Source organism: Bombina bombina, chromosome 6, assembly GCF_027579735.1.
Source record: "Bombina bombina isolate aBomBom1 chromosome 6, aBomBom1.pri, whole genome shotgun sequence".
In the NCBI taxonomy this organism is placed as follows: domain Eukaryota; kingdom Metazoa; phylum Chordata; class Amphibia; order Anura; family Bombinatoridae; genus Bombina; species Bombina bombina.
In genome coordinates this window covers 217,401,254-217,419,749 of record NC_069504.1, presented here as the reverse complement: position 1 = coordinate 217,419,749, position 18,496 = coordinate 217,401,254, and the positions used below count along the sequence as shown (strand labels likewise).

General features: G+C 38.7%; 1 protein-coding gene across 1 annotated transcript in view; it reads left to right on the top strand.

Annotated features, from left to right (window-relative positions):
- Positions 1–18,496, top strand: part of NELL2 (neural EGFL like 2) — a 556,616-nt gene that overhangs the window by 39,397 nt on the left and 498,723 nt on the right. The window lies entirely within an intron of this gene.

The following is an 18,496-nucleotide window of genomic DNA, read 5'->3' as shown; positions in this document are numbered from 1 at the left end:
TCCATTTATTAGAATAGCGGTGAGCTCCGCTCGGAAGATTAGGGGTTAATAATTGAAGGTAGGTGTCGGCGATGTTAGGGAGGGCAGATTAGGGGTTAATACTATTTATGATAGGGTTAGTGAGGCGGATTAGGGGTTAATAACTTTATTATAGTAGCGCTCAGGTCCGCTCGGCAGATTAGGGGTTAATAAGTGTAGGCAGGTGTCGGCGACGTTGAGGGGGGCAGATTAGGGGTTAATAAATATAATATAGGGGTCGGCGATGTTAGGGCAGCAGATTAGGGGTACATAGGGATAACGTAGGTTGCGGCGGTTTACGGAGCGGCAGATTAGGGGTTTAAAAAAATATGCAGGGGTCAGCGATAGCGGGGGCGGCAGATTAGGGGTTAATAAGTGTAAGGTTAGGGGTGTTTAGACTCGGGGTACATGTTAGAGTGTTAGGTGCAGACGTAGGAAGTGTTTCCCCATAGCAAACAATGGGGCTGCGTTAGGAGCTGAACGCTGCTTTTTTGCAAGTGTTAGGTTTTTTTTCAGCTCAAACAGCCCCATTGTTTCCTATGGGGGAATCGTGCACGAGCACGTTTTTGAGGCCGGCCGCGTCCGTAAGCAACTCTGGTATCGAGAGTTGCATTTGCGGTAAAAATGCTCTACGCTCCTTTTTTGGAGCCTAACGCAGCATTTGTTTGAACTCTCGATACCAGAGTTAATTTTATGGTGCGGCCAGAAAAAAGCCCACGGAGCGTTAACAGCCCTTTTACCGCCAAACTCCAAATCTAGGCCTTAGTTTTTCGGCCAAGCCAATATATATATATATATATATATATATATATATATATATATATATATATATATATATATAAAATATTACAGACTTAGAAAGGCTCAATCCACCAAGGATAATGTGGCAAAATCTCATGTTGTAGGTGGGGGACATTAAACTGTATTATGGCACTTTTAGAGTCACTGTGGTATAATGGAGTCACAGACAATGCCAAAAGGAGATAAACCGCCAAGCTCACGCCTCTTCTGCACACTGCGTGCCACGCATCAGAGGAAGAAAAGGACCGGTCCTCCTAATGGATCCACAGTCTTACCAACGTCCTGAGGGCACAAGGAAATGAACCTGTGGGACTCCAGTCACCGTTGGTTACAAAAAAATAAATATATGTTTAAAAATAAAAAGAATATTTTCTTCTAAGTAAAGGACCTTCAGGTTAGTGCAAGTGCTAAAAAAAGAAAAGGCCTTTTTAACGATAGAAGCCCATAGACGTCTATAGGGAGAGGGAGTCAGCTTGGTTGTGATATTCTGACTTCCAGATGGTAGCGCACCAGTCTTTTTCACTTTTGCACTATATTTTTACTTTTAACTTGTAATACCCACGCTATTGATTTACCTTAAGCGCTGTTAGCGCTGATGAGTGATAAAAATGTATGTACATGCACAGTCTCTCTCAGATCTGTGAAATAATCTTTTAAAAAAATACTTTTTTTTTTCTAAATAGAGTGAGCAAATTTTCTGTAATTTAAAACTCATTATGGTAAAATCACATATTTTTCCAATTTGTTAATCACTAAGTAAAATTCTTGTTTTGCCTAGTTTTTGAATAGCGTTTGGAGCCAATCTGCATAACTTGCACATCAAGAGTCTGTACTTAAATGTGCTGTACTTCTTGAGATGCATTTTCATGTAATGAAATTCCAAAGACTGCCACTATCTATTTAGATCTTGACAAAATGTCCTTGTTAAAACCAAAGCTTATACATAACACACATTAGGAAAAATTGGCAGTTCCACGATAAAAATTGTCAGAAATCCCAGAAACAAAACTTTGGCAGGTGCAGCAATTACTAAAGCAAAGTGATGGATTATATGTCCATTGAGAACAGATTGCAATATAAAGATTTACTGTTGACTATGCAGCAGATCTTTGGGTAAAAGTCCAAAAGAAAAAACCCTGTCAGACAGATTGCAGAACATTGCATATAGCTGACAGAGGTTATACTGCAGTGCAGGAGCTTTCTACTGAAATTAAAAATCATTTTTGGATTTATATATTAGCATTCAAGACCAGAAACAATTGAAAAAGTGTAGTAAGAGATACAGATATCAGGAAATATTTTATATTAGCAGGAATGCAGCATTTATTGCTCAAATTCATATTATTTAATTATTGTGTTATCTACCTACAGAGAAAAATGGTTATTATGTGGCACACATGCTTTTGTTAGCATTATCAATGTTGTTTTATAATCCAGGCATTTATATTCCAATCATGCTCTTCAGTCACCAAACTTTTTTGTAATAAATTTGTGGAGAGAGATTCAAATCCATTGGTTTCTCCTTTCCTGCAAAATACAGAATGCTAGATCATATGTGTAGGTTATAGTGTGATCTATCTGTTTCTGTAGTGTGTTAAGTCTTGGACTATAACTCTCACAAACCTCCAGTACCTAATCACTACTGAAAAAGTCTTCAATTATGTTTGAAACTAGTCCTAAAGCCCGTTCACACGGGCCATTTTTTGCAGTACAGCGGTCCCACCTCTTGCGCTCTCTCCCTCCCCCTCTCTTTTGCTCTCTCTCTCCCCCTTTCTTTTGAGCTTTCTCTCTCCCCCCTCTCTTTTGAGCGCTCTCTCTCCCCCTCTCTTTTGTGCTCTCTCTCTCTCCCTCTCTCTTTCGCGCTCTCTCCCCCGTCTCTTTTGCGCTCTCTCTCTCCCCCCTCTCTTTTGAGCTCTCTCCCCATCTCTTTTGAGCTCTTTCTCTCCCCCCTCTTTTGCGCTCTCTCCCCCACTCTTTTGCGCTCTCTCTCTCTCCCCCTCTCTTTTGCGCGCTCTCTCTCCCCCTCTCTTTTGCGCACTCTCTCTCCCCCTCTCTTTTGCGCTCTCTCTCTCCCCCATCTCTTTTGCGCTCTCTCCCCCCTCTCTCTCCCCTCTCTTTTGCGCTCTCTCTCCCCCCTCTCTTTTGTGCTCTCTCTCTCCTCTCTTTTGCGCTCTCTCTCCCACCCTTTCTTTTGCGCTCTCTCCCCCCCTCTCTTTTGCGCTCTCTCACCCCCTCTCTTTTGCGCTCTCTCTCCCCCCTCTCTTTTGCGCTCTCCTCCTCTCTTTTGTGCTCTCTCTCCCCCTCTCTTTTGTGCTCTCTCTCCCCCTCTCTCTTTTGCGCTCTCTCTCCCCCTCTCTCTCCCCCCTCTCTTTTGCGCTTTCTCATCCCCCTCTCTTTTGCGCTCTCTCTCCACCCCTCTCTTTTGCGCTCTCTCTCCACCCCTCTCTTTTGCGCTCTCTCTCCCCCCTCTCTTTTGTGTTCTCTCTCCCCCCTCTCTTTTGCGCTCTTCCCCCCTCTTTTGCGCTCTCTCTACCCCTCTCTTTTGCGCTCTTCCCCCCTCTCTTTTGCGCTCTCTCCCCCTCTCTTTTGCTGTCTCTCTCCCCCTTTCTCTTTTGCTGTCTCTATCCCCCCTCTCTTTTGCTGTCTCTCTCCCCCTTTCTCTTTTGCTGTCTCTCTCCCCCTCTCTTTTGCTGTCTCTCTCACTCTCCCTTTTTTGCTGTCTCTATCCCCCCTCTCTTTTGCTGTATCTCTCACCCTCTCTCTTTTGCTGTCTCTCCCCCTCTCTCTTTTGCGGTCTCTCTCCCCCTCTCTTTTGCTGTCTCTCTCCCCCTCTCTTTTGCTGTCTCTCTCCCCCTCGCTCTTTTGCTGTCTCTCTCCCCCTCTCTTTTGCTGTCTCTCTCCCCCTCTCTTTTGCTGTCTCTCTCCCCCTCTCTCTTTTGCTGTCTCTCTCCCCCCTCTCTTTTGCTGTCTCTCTTCCCCCTCTCTTTTGCGCTCTCTCTCCCCCTCTCTTTTGCGCTCTCTCCCCCTCTCTTTTGCTGTCTCTTTCCCCCTCTTTCTTTTGCTGTTGCTCTCCCCCTCTCTCTTTTGCTGTCTCTCTCCCCCTCTCTCTTTTGCCGTCTCTCCCCCTCTCTCTTTTGCTGTCTCTCTTCCCCCTCTCTTTTGCTGTCTCTCCCCCCCTCTCTTTTGCTGTCTCTTTTCCCTTCTCTCTTTTGCAGTCTCTTTCCCCTTCTCTCTTTTGCTGTGTCTCCCCCTCTCTCTTTTGCTGTCTCTCTCCCCCTCTCTCTTTTGCTGTCTCTCTTCCCCCTCTCTTTTGCTGTCTCTCCCCCCCCCTCTCTTTTGCTGTCTCTTTCCCCTTCTCTCTTTTGCAGTCTCTTTCCCCTTCTCTCTTTTGCTGTGTCTCCCCCTCTCTCTTTTGCTGTCTCTCTCCCCCTCTCTCTTTTCCTGTCTCTCCCCCCTCTCTTTTGCTGTCTCTCCCCCCTCTCTTTTGCTGTCTCTTTCTCCTTCTCTCTTTTGCTGTCTCTTTCCCCTTCTCTCTTTTGCTGTCTCTATCCCCCCTCTCTTTTATTGTCTCTCTCCCCCTCTCTCTTTTGTTGTCTCTCTCCCCCCTCTCTTTTGCTGTCTCTTTCCCCCCTCTCTTTTGCTGTCTCTTTCCCCCCTCTCTTTTGCTGTCTCTTTCCCCTTCTCTCTTTTGCTGTCTCTCTCCCCCCTCTCTTTTGCTGTCTCTCTCCCCCCTGTCTTTTGCTGTCTCTCTCCCCCTCTCTTTCTCCCCCCTGTCTTTTGCTGTCTCTCTCCCCCTCTCTTTCTCCCCCTCTCTATCTCCCTCCCCTCTCTCTATCTCTCTCTCCTATCTTCCATCGTGCGACCGCACCCGGCCACGCCCCCTTCATGGCCATTCACGCCTGACCACGCCCCTTCAGTCCGGCAATGCCCCCCCGCTCATGCCTGGCCACGCCCACTTCTGCCGCGGCGCAGATCACCAGCAGGGACTCAAAGGCCAGGTGTGTTTGTCCTCGTGCTGTCTGTACTGCACATGACAGCTTCAGACAAACACACTTGGCCTTTTATAATATAGGATATAAAATAGAGCAACTTTAAACAGTTATATCTCAGCAATCAATTCCATTTTATTTTTATCAAAAACATCTTAGATCAAATCTATCTGCGTTTGTAAAGTTTGGTGCATGTTGGAATAACTTTCACAATACCAACACTAAAATATAATTGCAATATATTTACCAACATGGTTTTGGTTTCCTATACACAATGCACATTTTGTGTTTATATTACATATACACCTACACACACACACACAAAATGTGCATTGTTCATATACAAAGTTGAATGGATATTGCATAATCTTTCTAGTTGTGTTCTGTTCTGTATACCTGTTACTTTCAGCACCATGGACAGCATTTACATCAGAAAAGAAGCCCCGGTAAGTTTAACATTACTTAGACTTCAACATTTGTAGATATTATCCATGGCTCATTCTTATATTTTAGTTGCAAAGTAACTCACAATACGTTTATTAAATGCATGTTTTTAATTTAAATATATTAATACACATTCTGTAATATTCTTATCAGCTTCATCCACTTAAGTTTATTAATTAATAAATATAGGTTGCATCTTGTAAAAAACATCTGTTATTAAAGGTTACACACAAAACTAAAGAATAATTTCGAATTTGAGATACAGTATTGGCTGCTTGACAGTTTTATTTAAATGTTTATTTTCAATTCTGCAGAAGAGGTTATATAATACATGACATGTATAAATATTGTACTTTACCACAGACATCTCAACAATATATGATGCAGATATAAGTATGAAGGACAGTATGTCCTGAAAATGGCAGAACAATATTCATCTATAAACCTGTCATTCCCCTGAGAAAAATCTTGAAACAAAAGACATGAAATAAAATACTGGACATAACTTATAGTTTCATATTGGAAACAAACTCCGGATATGTCACTCCCTGCTTAAAATGTTATAGTAGTTTAGAGAATTAATCACGTAATATCACTTATCTGCTTAAACAAATGTTCTTGACTGATCAATACATTTGTATAGATGAATAAATATACTATAATCCAAGTGATACTTCGTCATGAGAACAAGGCTCCCATTGGAGCCTATGAAAGTGCGCTCTTGTGAGGTCAATGCTTCTGTGCAATGCAAACACGAGGTCGCTTCCGCATTGCACCTTACTTGTAATACCAGCACACATTTGCGTGTGCTGGTATTACTAAATTGAGCGCAAATATTGCTTTTGCTGAAGTGATATTTTGCGCTCAACTTGTAATCTAGCCCTATATATTTAAGTACATACAAATCAAATTGTGCTGTTTTAAGTGTCATTTGTTTAAAAGTTTACAAACATAGCTTCTTTTATCAGTGTAATAAGTGAATTACATGTTAATTTGCTAGCTTTCATTTAAAGGCATCTGTTCTGATAAAAAAAAAATGTTTAAAAGTATAGTTTTGGCAAGTTTTTCTCTGAAATTCCCGGTAGCCAAGATGGTAAACATCATTTTGTCTTTGAAAAAAGTCTGTTTAGATAAAAATTTAATCTAACAAAAAGTGTATTTTTATGTTCGGTTGATACCTCGGTATCTATTGCCAAATAGCTAATAGTGGCAATTAACACCAAAAAAGTGAGTTAATTCGGCACAGGAATATCAATTTGTTAAAAAACAAAGCTTTTATTTTTCTTAAATATTTTGACATATTTCCTTTGTATGGAAAAGATCATTTTTGGAATACTATGAGCTTAAGAACATTGACTTTTTAAAAGGACAAATAATCATTTAGATTTTCAGGAAAACAAACCAGTCTACTGGCTTTTCTTGCTAGCTGACTCCAGTGCTTGTCTACTGTAAATCATTTGAGAATAACTTTCAAGCACTTTCCATCTATTTGTATAAATGATTTGTAGACTTTTATATTCCACTTTAGTTAGTTTGGGTTCTAATTGCATAAATTTGCATTTTAGGATTTTAAATTAAATTCTACACATTTGGTTATCTTTGTAAAATCATTGCCTGCCCTTGATCCATTAGAATTCTTGTGCCAAATGCCTTGTATGGCTTTTTGTGGGGCTCTCATTTCCAAAATCGCTCCAATCCAAAACCCTGGCATAACCCACCTATCACAAAATTCATATCTCACCACTGTCCAGTATCCATTATGATTGTCACGAGTTGGGAGGTACGACCCACTTTCCTCCCACAACACTCAGTGCCGTGGTTTTAAGGGACTGCACAAATCCCACCCATATCCTGCACAGACACACCCATGCCACACCCAGACATATTACGCACATGCTGAAACCTCCTTCCCTCACGTTCATGACCCAAGTCCTCCAGGAGTCTACATGTGTTTACTGTTCAACAAACTATACCTTGAGAAATAGAGCAATGTAAACAACTTTCTATTATCAAATTTATTAAAACCCATAACTGAACAGATTGGTTGCTCATGCACACTTTGTATATAAAGTAAGGTCTGTTCACAAATATTGCAAATATGTGTGAAATAATAACAATACGTGATGTAAAGCCCTGGTTTATATACATAGAAACAAAATTATGTCTGTTGTATTTATTTGAGAAGTAAAATCTGGATAATATCTTTACCATCTAGGTACAGTGCATTATAGAGAGCATTTGTGTAGGAGTGATCAACAACCCCATAATATGATATTGTTATAAGACATTAACATTCAATTTCTCTTCATGGTGCCATTATAAGCAGATGTGCATCTGTTCCAAGCTATACCATTCATATGTAGATGAATAGAGGTTTCTATAAGAATTTCAATTGCCTTGTTTTATATAAATTCTGTATGTTAGATACTGGATGCACTGCACGTAACAGTGTTCACTTCTTATATCCTCAAACAAGTATTGAATTAAAGATGCTTTGTGCTTAACATTATTGTCCTGCTTAAAATGTAACGTTCTCCCAAGTTTCAGCTTTCTAGCAGACTAAAAAAGGTTCTCCAGCGGTATTGCCCTGTATCTTTCTTCATCAATTATTCTCTGTTCAATTCCCACAATATTTCCAACTGCTTCTTAACCACTTAAGCCAAATGGACATAGGTACTATGCCACACAGTTCTTTGCCCAGCGTACTGTGTTGATGTAGTACATATGTCCAACACTTTGGCTCATACTCTGGTCCCCACTGTCATCTTAAACAGCAGAGATGGCAGCTGGGGGCAAAAGGCACCTGCCTTCATATTGCAAGGGAGTGCTGATCATAGTCCCTTACCATGTGAACGAATATTGCCAATACACTCAGACAGTGATACAGAAAGTGTCGCCGTCTGTATCAAGGGCGGTGGTGCTGTGGGTGGTTTGGGAGGAAAAGGATGGAAGCAGATGGGGGCGGTCCATTACAGGAGGGAAGAGTTCCATTTGCTACAGAAACATTTTTGGTAGGGGAGAGGGAGGGATGGGTCTCTGCGCTACAAAAAAGGGACAATTGTAGGGGGCAGTGGGTCCCTACTTTGAGATCACTTGGAGGGGGGAGGTGGGTAGGGTGTAGGGGGATTCCTATACTACAGAAAAAATAAATACATAAAAAAACACAACCCCTCCCCCCAGACTGCACATGGGCATACTGCCAGTAACCAATATGTCAGTGCTGTAAAAGTGTGTGTGTGGGGGGGGATCTATTTCTATGGGATCAGGGAGGTGGGAGGGTGATGAGGGATAATTGCACTACAGAGAATTAAATAAATAAATAAGTAAATAAATAAATACAAAAAAAAAAAAATAATGGAAAAAAACAAATAAAGATTCTAACTGCAGACTGTATGCCAGTACCTGAGATTGTAGAAGATGATGGTGGCCAGTGGGAGGAAAGAAAGCTATTTGGGAGTTATCAGGGAAGTGGTAGGTGTCAGATTTTAAGGCAATCCCCGCACTACAATACACTACAATACATTTTACACTAGATTTTACTTTGCCTAAATGTTTTTATATAGCCCATACAGGTTTTTTTTGTAAAATGTATAGTTTTGCTTATTTTTAAATAACATTGTGCTGATTTTCAGACTCCTAGCCAAGCCCCACAGTTTTTGAAGTAGACGTTATCTACCTACTCCTGCTGGCTCCTGTTTGTGTAAAGGGTCTTTTCATATGCAAGGGAAGGGTAGTGTCTGCTCTTTTTGCTTTCCAGACCCATTTCAGTGGGTGTTCAAGACTAACCTTTTAATCAGTGCTAAACTGGGAGCTTCTAAGTACGTTTTTAAAAGGTTTTATACTGGTGTTTTAGATCAGTATATGTTCATATTATTCTTTATTGTAGTGTCTATTACATGCAGTTATATTAAAATCAGTGTATACTGTCACTTTTACAGCTAACTAATTAACTCTTTCACAACATCTGTGAATTTATTCTTCTAATTATCAAAAATCAATAGCAAACCATGCATGTCTGCAATTTTTGAGCAAAGGAAATCCTAGAGAAACTTTTACAACCATTTGTCTTATGACTGCAGTAGTTTTGTGTAAATAATTTTAGTGAAACCCAAAGTCTGTTGAAAAGTTCTTTTTTATATGATAGCATTTAGTGGTCAAATTTTGAAATGAAATATACCAAAATGGGCCTAGATCAATACCTTGAGCTGTCTAGTTAAAAAAATAAAAATAAATAAATATATATATATATATATATATATATATATATATATATATATATCTATATATATATATATATATATATATATGTGTGTATATATATATATATATATATATATATATATATATATATATATATATATATATATATAGTCTGCTGTATGTATGAGGATGGGTCGTTTTGACTCGAAAACGTTCACATTAAAGGTGACTATATTATACAAGACCTTTGGAATGCTCTTCTCTTTGGCTATATATATAAATATATATATATATATATATATATATATATATATATATATATATATATATATATATATATATATATATAATATATAAAATTTATATGTTTTGGAGGCCAATTTTGAGAATTTGGGCAGTTCTACTATACCAAATGAGTAACCCCATTGCATAATTTTAGACATAGCTGGAGGTCTTAAATTAAAATGATCAAAATTTATAAAAAAATATATACGTTTGGTCTTAGCTGAATCAGAGGATGCCAATGAACTAGTTTTGAGATTATTTTTTTACTGTAAGAAAACTACAGTTTTTTTGTGGAAACTGATAATGTAATGTGTGTATATGTATGTGTGTGTGTATATATATATATATATCTTTATATAAATATTATCAGGTGGTAATTAATGGGGTAATTAGTATTGTTTTTAACTGGGCGGAGGATAGCCCTATAAAAACACCTCCCATATGCTAAGGGAGTATGTCTATGATTACGGCCGTGGAGGCTGAAACATGTAAGACAAGGTGTTGACTTTTAAACCTATTGGCAGCTCTGTTTTCAAGCCTATATATTTTAATTGATGACAATAAAATTCTTTTTAATGGACTTGGAGAATACGCCTGGATCCCTTCTTTATCGTTTATACATTACCAAGGAGTTGGGGGACTTCCTTCTTTGATCTTCGGCATATGCAAGTGACATCATTGTCCCAGGACGGAAGGGGGTGTGCTACGCTACGTCTCTACGCTAACACGTGTGGACATCAAACATCAAACTGACACAGCAGGTACACTGTTATCGGCAGCAGCAGCCGTTTCCGCGATTGTGGAGTGGAGGACCGGAGGGCGAGTTCTAAGGCAGCACGGTTTTCTTCAGGAGGATTACAGACAAGTGTAAGGGCTATATCACAGAGGGTAAGCTGAATTAAATAGCTACCTGGGAAGTAGTGAGTATAAGCATCCGGTTGTACACTTGCAAAATTTTCCCCTTTTGACTGTTGCCAGCAATCTGTTTGCTTTCGCTCTATTGCCTCCATGAACTGGCTGACTGTGTGTGTATAACTTCTTGTAAAAACAGGAACTTTGCTTGCGTTTTGCTTGAATCCCTCTCCATATCTAAAAATGCTCTACATGTGAAATTGAGCAACTTTATCGCCATGCAGCACTAACAAAAGAACTTTCTTGCTTCGTTTTATTAACCCTCTATCTTTTTGTTAAAGTGCAGCTGTGGGTGTTAAACTATTTGTTTCTGGGACAATATACAGCTATTTAATCGTCAGTGTATATATGATGTCACAAATAATTGAATCAGAGCTACCTACCACTAATATATGCAATATGACTGGTAACTACTTTTCATTGGCCAAGATTGATGATTTGGATTTACAAGGTCTGGAGTTAGAAGATTTATTTGGTTTAGAAGGCCCTAATGCACAACTAAGTGACCTCTTTATGCAAATGGAAATATGCTTAAAGGAACAGAGGTTGAAATTGGACACTTGGGGGGTAGTTATCAAGCCGTCAACCTCAAATACGCTGGAATTCCGCAGCATATTTGTGGCGAGGCTGATTCGCCTTAGTTATCAAAGGCTCGAGACCGGCAAAAGTAGAATTTTGTGACGTAGACTTCGATCCGCCGGACTCAGTCCGACACAGATCGATTCTTACGTCACTCCAGATGTTCCGCACACAAGTTCGGCACAATCTGATTACTTTTGCTAGTTATCAAAAAAATAGCAGGTACGCTCGGCACTTTTACGGCCCAGCGTACCTGGTTTTCAAACCGCCACCCCTGGAGGCGGCGGATCCCATAGGAATCAATGGGAGTCTGACCATAGCGAAAGTTCATGTTCGCTGTTGCCAGACATCCCATTGATTCCTATGGGAGCTGTCTACACCTAACACCCTAACATGTACCCCGAGTCTAAACACCACTAATCTGTCCCCCCTACACCGCTGCAACTAAATAAATGTATTACCCCCTAAACCGCCGCTCCCGGAGCCCACCGCAAGCTACTCTATACATATTAACCCCTAAACCGCCGCTCCCGGAGCCCACCGCAACTATAATAAATGTATTAACCCCTAAACCGCCGCTCCCTGAACCTGCCGTAACCTATATTAAATGTATTAACCCCTATCCTGCCCCCCCTACACCGTCGCCACCTATAATAAATTTATTAACCCCTAATCTGCCCCCCCTACACCGTCGCCACCTATAATAAATTTTTTAACCCCTATCCTGCCCCCCACTACGCCGCCGCCACTGTAATAAAATTATTAACCCCTAAACCTAAGTCTAACACTAACCCTAACGCCCCCCTAACTTAAATATTAATTAAATAAATCTAAATAATATTTTTATTATTAACTAATAATAAAATATAATTAATTATTATTTATATTGTAGCTATATTAGGGTTTATTTTACAGGTAAGTATTTAGTTTTAAATAGGAATAATTTATTAAAGTATAGTGTAGTGTTAGGTGTAATTATAACTTAGGTTAGGATTTATTTTACAGGTAAATTTCAGTTTATTTTAGGTAGGTAAGCTATTAAATAGTTAATAACTATTTAATAGCTATTGTACCTAGTTAAAATAAATTGAAAGTTGCCTGTAAAATAAAAATAAATCCTAAGATAGCTAGAATATAATTATTATTTATATTGTAGCTATATTAGGGTTTATTTAAAAGGTAAGTATTTAGTTTTAAATAGGATTCATTTAGTTAATAATAGAAATATTATTTAGATTTATTTATTTAATATTTAAGTTAGGGGGGTGTTAGGGTTAGTGTTAGACTTAGGTTTAGGGGTTAATAATTTTATTACAGTGGCGGCGGTGTAGTGGGGGGCAGGATAGGGGTTAATAAATTTATTATAGGTGACGACGGTGTAGGGGGGGCAGGATAGGGGTTAATAGGTTTAATATAGGTTGCGGCGGGTTCAGGGAGCGGCGGTTTAGGGGTTAATACATTTATCAGAGTTGCGGCAGGGTCTAGGAGCGGCGGTTTAGGGGTTAGTAACTTTATTGAGTTGCGGTAGGCTCCGGGGGCGCCGGTATAGGGGGTAGAACAGTGTAGTTTAGTGTGAGTGCTTAGTGACAGGCTAGCAATAAAGCTGGGAAAAAGCCGAAGAGCAGCGAGATCGGATGAGTGATAACTCTCACAGTCCGCTGCTCATCACCCCGCGGCTTTTTGACAGCTTTATTTGATAACTTAGGCGTATTTTTTCAGGTCCGCGGCGGCGAAGGTAGGCGAGCTTAGGCGGGCGTATTGGGCCGGCGAAGGCAGAAAAGTAGACGGCTTGATAACTACCCCCCTTGGACTTTGAATAAATATAGTATGCTTAAAATGATACCTAGGGGTCTAAGGGTACTCAAGTTTCCTACTTTTGATGTCTCAGATGATACCTTTATTAGAGAATGGAATGAGGTCTTGTCTGAATGCTCTTTACGCCTTATGCAATTATTGATTAGGTATAAGACATAACAACTAACTCTAGTTAGACAACAAATAGAGTGTATACAGTTGGAGTTGAACAAATTTAAGGAAATAAAAGGCTATGATGTTCTAGACAAAACATTACAAGATACTGTTCAGTCCAGTAAAAGCCAGATTATACAAACTAAACACACCAAATATTTGAGAGATAAGAATGATTATCAAAATGATCAGGTGTTTATTTGGCATAGGAGAAATCGTAGAAGATATAGCTTCAGGAAAAATCAATCCTCTGTGAAAAATACAGAGGAACAAGATGAGGGTACTAGTAAGACAAATAAAGGTAAAAATAAGAATAAAAACAAGAGACACAATAGAAAAGCTAAGGGTAACTGTAAAGTAACATTTTCAGATACTGAGCCAGAGACTACGGGTGATGATGGATCATTATCAGCCTTTTATAGCTCATATGAGGAGAGTGGAGACTCAGATCCTGGGCTTAATACTCAAACAGTTGAGCAAACTGAGGTAATACCTAACAGACAGGTGTCAGTAATAGAGAATCAAGCCCAAATTGAACAACAGGGGGCCAGATAAAAATCACAAAACACTCACAAAGCTAAACAACATAACAGTATAAAACCTATCCTAGTGAACAAAAATCAAGTAGATATACAACATACACAAAATGTTGAACAGCAGGATTTTCACAGGGACACGAATCAAGGGGAAGGAGGGGGATTGAAAACAACCCTACCACCACCCCTAAGAGGGAAGGGCAAGTACCTATTGAGAAATACAACAGCTCAAAAGTAAAAAATAAGGGGTGATTAACATCTCATCCTATGAATTGAGTGAAACTGAGTACAAGGTCCTAAATTTGGGTCTGAACTTTTTTTCCTAGTAGGGATTTCAATCTCTTCCAGACCATTCTTGATGTAAATAAGTTTGTAAGGTTACTTACTTTAAAGAAATTCTATAAAGATTGCCCAAATCAATTGGACAAAGGAACACAAGAGATTGGTCTGGAAGACATTGATTTGCTTAACTTTGAAGATACTTGTGATCTGTTAACCCTGAGATCATTGAATAGTGATGGTACTCCTGATATTCCTTACACTAGTGCGGGAGGTTTAACAACAAAAAGCAAGTCTAACTTTTACCCGATTCAATCTAGAGGGAAACAACTAGAACTTTTCCACAAGAGACTACTTGAAGATCTGAACATTCTTTCATAAGAGGAATCAGATGTTAAATCTAACCTTACATATAAGGAAAAATATGCTATCAAGTCTCTCCAGTCCAACAAACAAATTGTAATACGTAACTCAGATAAAGGTGGGAACATAGTGGTTATGAACAGGTGCTCCTATATATCTGAGGCACGTCGTCAATTGGATGACCACAATGTGTATTTAAGTCTTAGCAACAATCCAACTGCCAGATTCCAAAAAGAATTACTATCGCTCTTGGACGATGGTGTTGAGATAGGCATTATGAATAGGAAAACAGCTATGGGTCTGAATGTAAGTGACCCTATTTTGCCTATCTTTCACCACCTTCCAAAGGTGCACAAAGGCTTAGAAAATGTAAAAGGCCATACGATTGTGGCAGGGATAGGTTCATTGCTTGAACCAGTCTCTGAGTAGCTGGACATGTACTTGCAGCCACTTGTAAACAGACTTCCCAGCTACATTATGGACACCTCTCATGTCTTGAGATTGACTGAGAATTTGGAATGGCAGCCTGGATGTGTCTGGCTGACTATAGACGTTGTTTCCCTTTATTCGGCCATACTGCATTGTAAAGGTCTTGAGGCGATTGCTTTCTTTCTCAATACCTATACTGATCTAACGGATAAGTTTAAATCATATATTGTCCGTGTGGTTGAATTTCTTCTGAGTCATAATTTTTTTATGTTTGAGGGAGATTTCTATCTGCAGAGGCGTGGAACAGCTATGGGGGCCAAGTTTGCCCCCTCCTATGCCAACCTGTTCATGGGTTGGTGGGAGCTGTTCCACGTCTTTGCGGATGGCAATCCCTTTATTAAACATATTCATTTTTACAGGAGGTTCATTGATGATCTCCTACTTGTGTGGCATGGGGATGAACAGTCCATTCAATGTTTTATGGACTATTTGAACTCTAATGACAAGGGCTTGGAGTTCACCCATTGCTGGCACAAGTCGGAGATTGTTTTTTTGGATCTAGTATTGAGAGCAGCACCATCAACAAAAGATGTTACCACGTCCTTACATCGCAAGGAAATAGCAGGTAATAGTTTATTACATGCGAACAGTGGACATCCTCAACATGTATACAAGGGGATAGCCAAAGGGCAGTTCTTGCACGTGAAGCGCAATTGTACTCTACACTCTGATTTTGTCAAAGAGTCAGCAGACTTGAAACAAAGGTTCATTGATAGAGGCTACAATTTGGGGATGATCAACTCAGTGTACAGAGAGGTAGAAACTATGGATAGAAATTCTTTGTTCAAAAATAAAAAACAAGGGAGTGCAAGAAAAAGTTTAAGATTTGTCACAAAATTCTCTAATAAATATTCTGGAGTGTGCAACATCATTAAAAAGTTTTTGCCCATTTTGTATGGTGATGATGACCTGAAAGAAATTGTTCAACAGGGTTGTGATTTTGTATACTCTAAGAATATTACGATTGGTAACATGCTGTCACCAAGCATGTTGCCTGTAACTGAACCACGAAGTTCTTGGTTGGAGGTTGGAGGAACTTATAAATGTGGCGTACCACGCTGCAAGTCTTGTACGTACATAAAACAGGGTAATAACTTTACCTCTTATGTTACAAGTGAAACCTTCCTGACAAGAGGCTGTGTCAAATGTACCTCCACTTATGTGATTTATCTAGTGGAGTGCACTCAGCACAAGAAACAGTATATTGGGTTAACGACACGAGATGTACGCTCCCGAATAAAAGAACAATTGGGTTATATATCAAATGAGGTTGAATGTTCAGCCTTATCAAGACACTTTATCCATGAGCATAATAAACAGGTACAACATTTTAAATGGAATGCCATTGAGAGCATTAAAGTACCCCGTAGAGGTGGCAGTAAATAAAGGATTCTGGAGAGACAGGAGATCTATTGGATCCACAAGCTAAAAACTTTGGTCCCTGGAGGATTCAATTCACAATTTGATGTGATCAATTATTGGGAGTAAGCTTGTGGGTCAGGTCCTATGTTCCTCTAGAATCCCCTGCTTCTCAAGAATCCTCTGCCCCTTTAAGAATTTTAAGGAAACAGCAAAAAAGAAATAGTAATAAGTACTGGTATTGTACAGATTAAGTATACTAATGAGAATGTGATATACATATCCTTATACTATTGATGGCTATAACAGACATCAAGTATTGTATACATGGAAATGGTGTGTCTATAAATAATAGTCATAAGTACTTTATCTATTTCCTTGATATGGTATAAACTGTGGCTCCATTGATTGAATACCATTGGATAATAATTAAATATTAGCTAATGGTTGTGTCTGTTATAGGCACAAATTATATATTAGCCATTTAATAACTGTTTTGCTGCTATGATTACCATATCATTTTACTATAATTGAGCTGTCCCTTATTATATCTTTCACTCTGGTGTGGTTTTTGCTTTTTGTTTTTTTGCTTTGTTTTACTTATTTGCTTATTATTAATATATTATTAACTTCTTTCACCATGAAGGGAACCTATAAACACAAAATGTCAATAGAAATGTAAAATTGCCAATGATATCAAATGTAATTATTAATTGTACTATGTATTCATCTTGCACTACTTATATCTTTATATAAATATTATCAGGTAGTAATTAATGGGTTAATTAGTATTGTTTTTTACTGGGTGGAGGATAGCCCTATAAAAACACCTCTTATATGCTAACGGAGTATGTCTATGATTACGGCCGTGGAGGCTGAAACATGTAAGACAAGGTGTTGACTTTTAAACCTATTGGCAGCTCTGTTTTCAAGCCTATATATTTTAATTGATGACAATAAAATTATTTTTAATGGACTTGGAGAATACGCCTGGATCCCTTCTTTATATATATATATATATATATATATATATATATATATATATATATATATATATATATATATATATATATATATATATATATATATATATATAAAATATATAATATAGGGACAGGTTCCCTAGTTTGGAACATTGGCTATCGGACTAGGCTCTCAACAAGATAAAAATTTCTTGTCAGTTTCTGGGTGGTGTGATATAGCCATCATTTCCAAATAATTGACTATCAGTGTTAACTGGTATCATGTCCAAACACTTTAATGTTATTCTGTACCCTTTTCCTAACTGATGTAGTTTGAGTACTGTAGTAGCAACTTAGAAATGTACTTCTATTTTCAAATATGCTTTATTCTCTTGGTATCTTTGTGCAGTCGCTGTTACCATTTTGTCAGCAGTGTTTGCAACAATGTGTAATATTTCTACAAACTCTGTTGCAAACACTGCTGCCATAAATTTGTTTAAAACCTAATTTACTGTCCCTTTAATTTTCCTGTAAGTTAACTTTGGGTTTCGCAAATTAATTTCTTTAAACTTTGGGAGGTTTGTGGCACTATTAGTTACTGGGAACAAAAGTTGAAGCAACTGCTGGATATTTTTGGAGTTATTTAGTGATTAATAAAGGGTAATTTTCTCTGTCTCTACATTGAAAACATGCAGACTTTATTGTTTAGAAGGTGCTTTCTTCGATTGGTGAAAATCAACTGGCTAATAAAATCACCAATAAAGTAATAATTGGATATTTATTAATTGAAAATAACTTTTGTTGACTATAAATTCAAGTTACCAAACCGTGAAGCCATTTTATTGAGATTCATACTTGGGGGCCGATTTATTATATACATATTCTATATAGTAAAGTCTGTTCTTGAATATTAAGAGCCAGATTACTAGTGGAGCACTATTGTTAGCTCAAAGAGCTTAAATGCAATTGCAATATAAGGTGTTCTTTACACTCAAATCCACAGTTTAAGTGGTGCGCTGTTTTAAATTACCACAAATTCACTTTAGCGGCACTCACAGTAATTTACGCTCCCCATATTTTCTATGGGCAGCATTGAGTGGCAATGGTTGCTTGCATTACAAGTGTAAGGTAAATGTAATAGCACAAATGCATTCTAATTTAACACTCAAACTTTTTATGCAACCTGAAAAGTAGCATAAAACATTTGGCTAGAGAAAACAGTTGCACTAAACCACTGAATTAACCCCTAAACCCCCATTAACCCATCGCAAACTATCCCTAAACCCCACATTGCAAAACACGCCTCTACTCT